Source organism: Neovison vison, chromosome 5 (assembly GCF_020171115.1).
Source record: "Neovison vison isolate M4711 chromosome 5, ASM_NN_V1, whole genome shotgun sequence".
Classification (NCBI taxonomy): Eukaryota; Metazoa; Chordata; class Mammalia; order Carnivora; family Mustelidae; genus Neogale; species Neogale vison.
In genome coordinates, this window is record NC_058095.1 from 38,193,815 (window position 1) to 38,202,052 (window position 8,238).

Below are 8,238 nucleotides of genomic sequence, written 5' to 3' on the forward strand. Positions count from 1 at the left end.
GTCCAATAAATAAATAAAATCTTAAAAAAATAAAATATATATTTTTAACAGGTCTCTGTTTTTTTTATTATCAGAAACAACAACTAATATTTAGTTGTGCTTAGTATAGGCCAAGTATTCTACTCAGCTTTGACATCAGAACTCATGCTTTTATTCCGTATGCTGCCTATCCTCTCTGATATGAATATTGTATTATATGGGCTAATCTGTATACTGCCTAATCTATATATTGCAAATATCTTCCCATTCTGTCATTTGTATTTAAACTTTGAGGTTTTCTATTTTGTTAATGTTTGTTGTATGCAAATGTAGTCAAAGTTTGTATTTAATTCTGACTTTGGTAACAGGCTTTGAAAGTCTTTTCTTGAGCGCCTGGGTGGCTCAGTGGGTTAAGCTGTTGCCTTTGGCTCAGGTCATGATCTCAGGGTCCTGGGATCAAGTCCCGCATCAGGCTCTCTGCTCAGCAGAGAGCCTGCTTCCCTCTCTCTCTGCCTGCCTCTCTGTCTACTTGTGATCTCTCTCTGTCAAATAAATAAATAAAATCTTAAAAAAAAAAAAAAAGGTCTTTTCTTTGGAGGTGCCCAGCTGGCTCAGTTGAAAGAACATGTAACACTTGATCCCAAGGTCATGAGTTTGAGCCCTTTGGGTGTAGAGATTACTTAACTAAATAAGAAAAAAAGACTTTTCTTCAAAATTATAAACATAATTACCTGTTTTTTTTCTACATATGGTTTATCATTTAATTTGGATATTTTAACTTTGGTCTTTTTTTTTTAAGATAAAGTAGGAGAAAGAAAGTAATATTTTCCTTTTCAGTGGTAGCCAATTTTCTATGCACTCTATATGAGTTAATCAGTCTTTGTCCCCACCTATGTGATATGCCTACTTCTATCATACTTTTATGTACTTAAGTTTATATTCCTGGCATAAAACCTATTTGTATGTTATTTGTATGTTATTTTAATATCCTACTAGATCCAGTTCATAAAGTTGTTATTGTAGTTGACATTTTTGTTCATGGGATTAATCTGTGAGGCTATTACATCTACATTGTCTGGTTTTGGCAATAGTTTTTCAGCGTTTGTAAGATAAACTAAAAAGCTTACTCACTTTTTCTGTGTTAACTTATGTTATTATTTAACAAACGTGTATTTCCTTAGATTTTTCTAATCAAAGAAATGTGGCTTTCCTCAGAGGATACTAAGGTTTGCAAGGCTCCTGTGAGGATTATAGCACTAATGTCTTTCTTAACTAGTGTGGGCTATAAGAAAGTGAGGGAAAGTCACCTTCTTGCCCTAAGGCAGACTGTCTCAGATGAATGTTTTAATAAGTAGACCAGTAATAATTAAGTTCTTGTGAAATATTGGAACTAGCCTTGTGAAGAGTATGGGTGGTTTAAGAGCTATGTGTTTCTTGTTTCAGAAAGCACTGCTGGGGGGCGCCTGGGTGGCTCAGTGGGTTAAGCCGCTGCCTTCGGCTCAGGTCATGATCCCAGGGTCCTGGGATCAAGCTTGGCATGGGGCTCCCTGCTCAGGGGAAGCCTGTGTCTCCCTCTCCCACTCCCCCTGCTGTGTTCCCTCTCTTGCTGTGTCTTTCTCTGTCAAATAAATAAATAAAATGTTGAAAGAAAGAACAAACTAACTAAGGAACTGCTGGGGGTGCCTGGGTGGCTCAGTTGGTTAACCTTCTTTGGCTCAGGTCATGATCCTAGGATCCTGGGATTGAGTCCCCCATCGCATTGGGCTCCTCGCTCCGCGGGGAGCCTTCTTCTCCCTCTACCACTCCCTGCTGCTTGTGTGTGCACACACACGCGCACGCTCGCGCGCTCTCTCTCTCTTTCATGCTCTCTCTCTAATAAATAATTTTTTAAAAGATTTTATTTATTTATTGGATAGACAGAGATCACAAGTAGGCAGAGAGGCAGGCAGAGAGAGAGGAGGAAGCAGGCTCCCCGCTGAGCAGAGAGGCTGATGTGGGGCTTGATCCCAGAACCCTGGGATCATGAGCTGAGCGGAAGGCAGAGGCTTTAACCCAGTGAGCCATCCAGGCGCCCCTCTAATAAATAAATTTTAAGAAGAAATAAAGCACTGCTAGTCACAAATCTGAGAATGGTAGTTTGAATTTTAAGAGTTCTTTTGATGGTAACCGTAGTCTAGTTCATAGACATTTCACTTTGCCCTTATGTGAGTGGTTCCTGGCAGATTTCAAGGTATCTTTAATTTTACAGTATAAAATGTAGATATTTTGTGTATGGATTAGACTGTATATACATATGTATGTTTATATGGATATGTCTGCATATATATTATATAGTAGTTCTTTGGGGAGAAAAATCTGTAAAAATCAAACTGGTTGGGCGCCTGGGTGGCTCAGTGGGTTAAGCCGCTGCCTTCGGCTCAGGTCATGATCTCGGGGTCCTGGGATCGAGTCCCGCATCGGGCTCTCTGCTCAGCGGGGAGCCTGCTTCCCTCTCTCCCTCTCTGCCTGCCTCTCTGCCTACTTGTGATCTCTCTCTCTCAAATAAATAAATAAAATCTTTAAAAAAAAAAAAAAATCAAACTGGTTGCTGTCAGAAGGTCAGATTTGAAGAATAGTTGCAACTCACATCACAAGAGTCCCCTCTCCACTCTGCCCCAATATTTTTTTCTCTCCATCTCTCTTCATCTGTTCTTTAATAAGATTTTTAAAAACAGAGGCACCTGGGTGGCTCAGTTGTTAAGTGTCTGCTTTTGGCTCAGATCTTTTTTTTTTTTTTTTTTTCCTTACTATACTTTTTTTTCCCCCAGATTTTGTTTATTTGTCAGAGAGAAAGAGAGAGCATGCACACTAACGAGGAGCAGCAGGCAAAGGGAGAGCAGGCTCCCTGCTGAGCAAAGAGCCTGATGTGGGACTCAGTCCCAGAAAAGTGGGGCCATTACCTGAGCCAAAGACAGTTGCTTAACTGAATGAGCCCCCTGGGTGTCCCTTGGCTCGGGTCTTGATCCCAGGGTTCTGGAATCGAGCCCTGCATCAGACTCCCTGCTCAGCGGAGAACCTGCTTATGTTCACTCTCTCACTGTGTCTCTTTATGTCAAATAAATAAATAAAAGAATTTTTAAAACAGCATTATCTTAAAGATATAAAACTCTGGAAAAAAATGATATGAAACTCTAATTTGTTTTGGTAGAGAACACCTGACAGGTCTGTAAAATAAAAAGATTTGGGAAATAAGGTGATTCTGGTGTGATCTTGGAGAGACAATTGAAGAACTATTGGAACTTGGAAACTCCAATTTTAATTTACAGTGAAGAAAGAATGATAGGATTAAGACTAGTAATAATGTATATGAATATGGAATACTGGATTATTGACCATTGCCTGATATTGAATTTGCTCTCTTTGAAGAATCTGATATGAGGCAAGGAGGGCTTGGCAGTTCCTTGTAGGAAGGAGTCTCCAGTAGTCTTGTTCTGGATTTCAGAGACAGCCATGAAAAAGAAATGGATGACAGCTTGAAGTATAGAACACGGGGGAGTTGGTTTGGGGGGAGGGGCGAGGTTAAGGATACTTAGAAACACGATTTATTGATACCTGGGAAGGGAGATATTCTGGTCAAGCAGACAGTTTCCCGTTGTGAGGACCATCGTCACACTCCAGCTCTGCAAACCCGTGGGACTTTCCCCAAACGTCTATATAGGAATGGGACGCTTCATGAGCTTTCCCCTAGTTAGCGCGCCTCAGAATTAGAACTAGTGTTTGTACAACAGCTTTTTCAAATAAGGGTGGTGATTTGCTGTATATTTGAAAGAGAACATATTTTGTACTTGTGCTTGAATGCTTGAACAACCTATTCTTAGCAATACATGCCCTGGATTTTCGTATGTAGTTTTGTCAAATTTAATCTTTTTAGACTTGATCTTTCAATAACGTGGCTTGCTGAACCGCACCAGACATCAGAGACATCATTAGCTCCCACACTTTGAAAGAAGGAACTGATTTATGTCATTTATCTTTAAATTGTAGCGTGTCTTTTCCTTTAAATTTCATTCAAACAGCACCAGTAGCTAGGGCATAGGATGGGCTTAAATGAGATCAGCAAAAAGGGTGTGGAATATGTAAATAAGCCCGGTGACTGCTGGTCGTGATTATACTGGGCATATATTTCCTAGATTTTGGCAATATCCAGATGTACAAAATATTGCTAATTAGTAACTGTGACTTGGAGACTCTCTATTTCAGAAGAAACGGGGTCAATAGGATCCATGAGAAAAGTGATCCTATTTTAAAAGTAACTTGAATCTGAGGGTGAGGTGCCAGGCAACGCTTCAAACTCATACTTACCTGGCAGGGGAGATACCATGATCACGAAGGTGGTTTTCCCAGGGCGAGGCTTATCCATTGCACTCCGGATGTGCTGACCCCTGCGATTTCCCCAAATGTGGGAAACTCGACTGCATAATTTGTGGTAGTGGGGGACTGCGTTCGCGCTTTCCCCTGGTCTATGTTGTTTCAAAAAGTAGTATTTTGGGCTAGGTGGTAGGGCTGTGTAGTGTTTATTAAGGTTATGTTTCCTGTAGTTAGTCGTTCTTTTTTGGTGTTATTTAAAGATTTTATTTATTTATTTGTCAGAGAGAAATCACAAGTAGATGGAGAGGCAGGCAGAGAGAGAGAGAGGGAAGCAGGCTCTCTGCTGAGCAGAGAGCCCGATGTGGGACTCGATCCCAGGACCCTGAGATCATGACCTGAGCCGAAGGCAGCGGCTCAACCCACTGAGCCACCCAGGCGCCCCTGTAAATGCGTTTTTGGTGGACATTGTGCGTACATTTGTCATTGCACTGTAAGGTGTACCAACCACCGTCATTTCCTCCAATATGGAAAGCTGGAGTGCATGATTTTTGGTAGAGGGGGACTGAGTTTGCACTCTCCACTGATACCTTGTACTCTGAAAAGACGATTTGCTTATTATTGCTTGGCTTTTTAGTTCATCAGTATGGCTTTCTATAATCATTCTATTATCTATGATAATATAACGATGTGTTGTGACCATTATCCCTTGTGTGGCCGTTCACTTGGTACCAGTTGTTTAACCGAATGTAGTGTACTCTTGTGCCCACCACTGGAGGGCTCACTTTGCGCCACCTTAAGCTATCTGGCACTGTTTTTGCACTTGATTGTTCCCTAGGTATATACTGTAAAAGAATAGGAAGAAGAGATTTCAGGGAAAGTTTGAGCACCTAGAAATGCACATAGGGCAGAGTTTGATAAAGGTGGTAACTAATTTAAGGGACTGTCTTCACTTTGTTGCTTAAGAGTGTGAAAGACATTACTTTGAAGAGGGCTGGGTGTTTATTATTTACCTCTTATACTTAACTGAGTAGTTAACAATTTCAGAGGGGTTTCATTTCAGGTATGTCTCGAGCTGTATCCTTAGATTTCCCCAAAATGAGGAACTGGGCTATAGTGTAATCTCTGCTAGTGAAAGTATTTCATGTTTTCTCCTATACCTTGGTTTTTTATCCCCTAATAATTTTATTAAAGTAATGTTATGCATGTGAAAAGCATCATACAGAAAGATCCAACCTGCATAACACTCCCCTGATCCACCCTTTCTCATTCTGCTCATTCCTTTCCCCAGATTAAGCCGCTGCCTTCGGCTCAGGTCGTGAACTCAGGATCCTGGGATTGAACCCTATCGGGCTCTCTGCTCAGCAGGGAGCCTGCTTCCTCTTCTCTCTCTGCCTGCCTCTGTGCCTACTTGTGATCTCTGTCAAATAAATAAATGAAATCTTTTTTTAAAAAAAAATAAAATAAAAATAAAGTTAAGTTGTATACCCAACATGGGTATTGAACTCACAACCCCAGATCAGAAGACTGGCTTGCTCTACCTACTGAGCCAGTGAGGTGACCCCCTGAATACTACTTGTAAAACTTGTTTAGCTGTTTTGTTATGGAACCTAAACTGGATCACTGACAGAAGAACCAAAAGGCACTCAGAAATCTCGGAGTATAGGAAATTTATTTGACACTGGCGGGTTCAGAGGAGAGTGATCTCTAGAAGTCTGAGCCCTGAGCACGAAGTGGGTAATTTAGATCCTTCTACTTCTGCGTATTTGGTACTCTTGGCGCACGGGGGAAGTGGGACAGGGGAGGACCCCAGATTGGTGGGCGGGAAGCAGGGCAGAGAGAAGAACCCGGAAGAGCCCCGGGCAGGGGCTGGGACCCCTTTGCTGGCTTGGTGGGCCATCATAAGACACAGATTTTGGGGGCGCCTGGGTGGCTCAGTGGGTTAAATAAAGCCTCTGCCTTCGGCTCAGGTCATGATCCCAGGACACTGGGATCCAGCCCTACATCCAGGCTCTCTGCTCAAAGGCGAGCCTGCTTCCCCCTCTCTCTGTCTCTGCCTGCTTCTCTGCCTACTTGTGATCTCTGTCAAATAAATAAATAAAATAAAATTTAAAAAGAAAAGAAAAAATTTTTGAAAAAGACACAGATTTTCCTTATCAATTTCATCATACTTGTCTCAATAAATAATGTTTGTGCTAGGGTTTATACTGAGGATTTGGCTGATATTCTCTATCCCAGTACCCTCCTTTCTCTATCCTTTTATTACATTTATGGAACAATTTTCTGTTCTTTAGTCAGTTCCCTTGGTTATTTTATTTTATTTGAAGATTTACTTATTTATTTATTTGAGAGAGCACTTGCATTTGCACACGTATGGGGGGAGGAGCAGAGGGAGAAAAACTCAGACCCCCTACTGAACGCAGGGCTCCAACTCATGACGCTAAGCCAAGATTATGACCTGAGACAAAACACGACTGAACCACCCAGGTGCCCCCCCTTGATAATTTTAAATTACATTTCTTCATTACTTGTTAGCTCTTCAGTTGGAAGGACAAGGATATTAGCAAGGTTTTGGGGCTTTGAAAGAAAAATGTTGGGATTTTGCTCCTTACAACTATTGTTGCAGACTGTAGAGTGATAGAAGAAAATACAGGAATGGGGCGCCTGGGTGGCTCAGTGGGTTAAAGCCTCTGCCTTCAGCTCAGGTCATGGTCCTAGGGTCCCAGGATCCCAGGGTCCCAGGGTCCTGGGATCGAGCCCGGGCTCTCTGCTCAGCGGGGAGCCTGCTTCCTCCTCTCTCTCTGCCTGCTTCTCTGCCTCCTTGTGATCTCCGTCTGTCAAATAAATAAATAAATAAATAAAATATTTTTTTTTAAAAAATATTTTTTTTATTTATTTGACAGAGAGAAAGAGAGATCACAAGGAGGCAGAGAGGCAGGCAGAGAGAGAGGAGGAAGCAGGCTCCCCGCTGAGCAGAGAGCGCGATGCGGGGCTCGATCCCAGAACCCTGGGACCATGACCTGAGCCAAAGGCAGAGGCCTTAACGCACTGAGCCACCCAGGCGCCCCAAAATAAATAAAATCTTAAAAAAAAAAATACAGGAAGAAATGTGAGTGGTAGAAAATGTGAAGTATTTGCCACTTGTAAGTCATATTTTATTCTTTTATTCATTCTTTTATTCTTTTATTTATTCAGGTATAATTGACATACAATATTAGAGAAGTTTCAGGTGCACAACAGTAATTGGACATTTGTATACATGTGAAGAAGTCACCACAATAAATCAAGTTACCATCTGTGAACTTACAAAGTTAATATAATACTAACATTCCCGTATAATATAGATTCCTCATACTGTACATTACATCCCCCTGTCTTATTTATTTTATAGCTGGAAGTTTGTGCTTCTTAATCTCCTTCATCCATTACACCCCTTACCTACCTCCCCTCTGACAAACCATCAGTCTGTTCTATTGGTGAATCTAAGTTTTGTTTTGTTGCAGATTCTACACATAAGTGAAATCATGTGGGATTTGTCTTTCTTTGACCTAAAAATTTCATTTTCCAAGTGTTTGTTTGCTGGTACATAGAAATACAATTGAGCTTTGGGGGCCTGGGTGGCTCAGTGGGTTAAGCAGCTGCCTTTGGCTCTAGTCATGATCCCAGGGTCCTGGAATCAAGCCCCATATTGGTCTCCTTGCTCAAGAGGGAGCCTGCTTCTCCCTCTCCCCCGCAAGTGTGCTCTCTTTCAAATAAGTAAATAAAATCTTTAATTTTAAAAAAGAAATATAGTTGATTTTTATGTATTAATCTTGTATCCTGTGACTTTGCTAAATTCCATTAGGGGGTGTAGTAGATTTGCGGGGGGTGGTAAATGCTTTAGGATTTTCTGCATAAACTGCTGTGTCATATGTG

The 8,238-nt window shown here is 41.4% G+C and overlaps 2 non-coding genes across 2 annotated transcripts; both read left to right on the forward strand.

Moving 5' to 3' along the window:
* The first annotated feature begins 4,312 nt into the window (after nt 1-4,312).
* Nucleotides 4,313-4,476, forward strand: LOC122907915. Its single transcript, XR_006384785.1, has one exon. It is a non-coding gene; the product is annotated as a U1 spliceosomal RNA (small nuclear RNA).
* Nucleotides 4,477-4,750: 274 nt separating this feature from the next.
* On the forward strand, nt 4,751-4,909 carry LOC122907919. Its single transcript, XR_006384788.1, has one exon. It is a non-coding gene; the product is annotated as a U1 spliceosomal RNA (small nuclear RNA).
* Nucleotides 4,910-8,238: the final 3,329 nt, after the last annotated feature.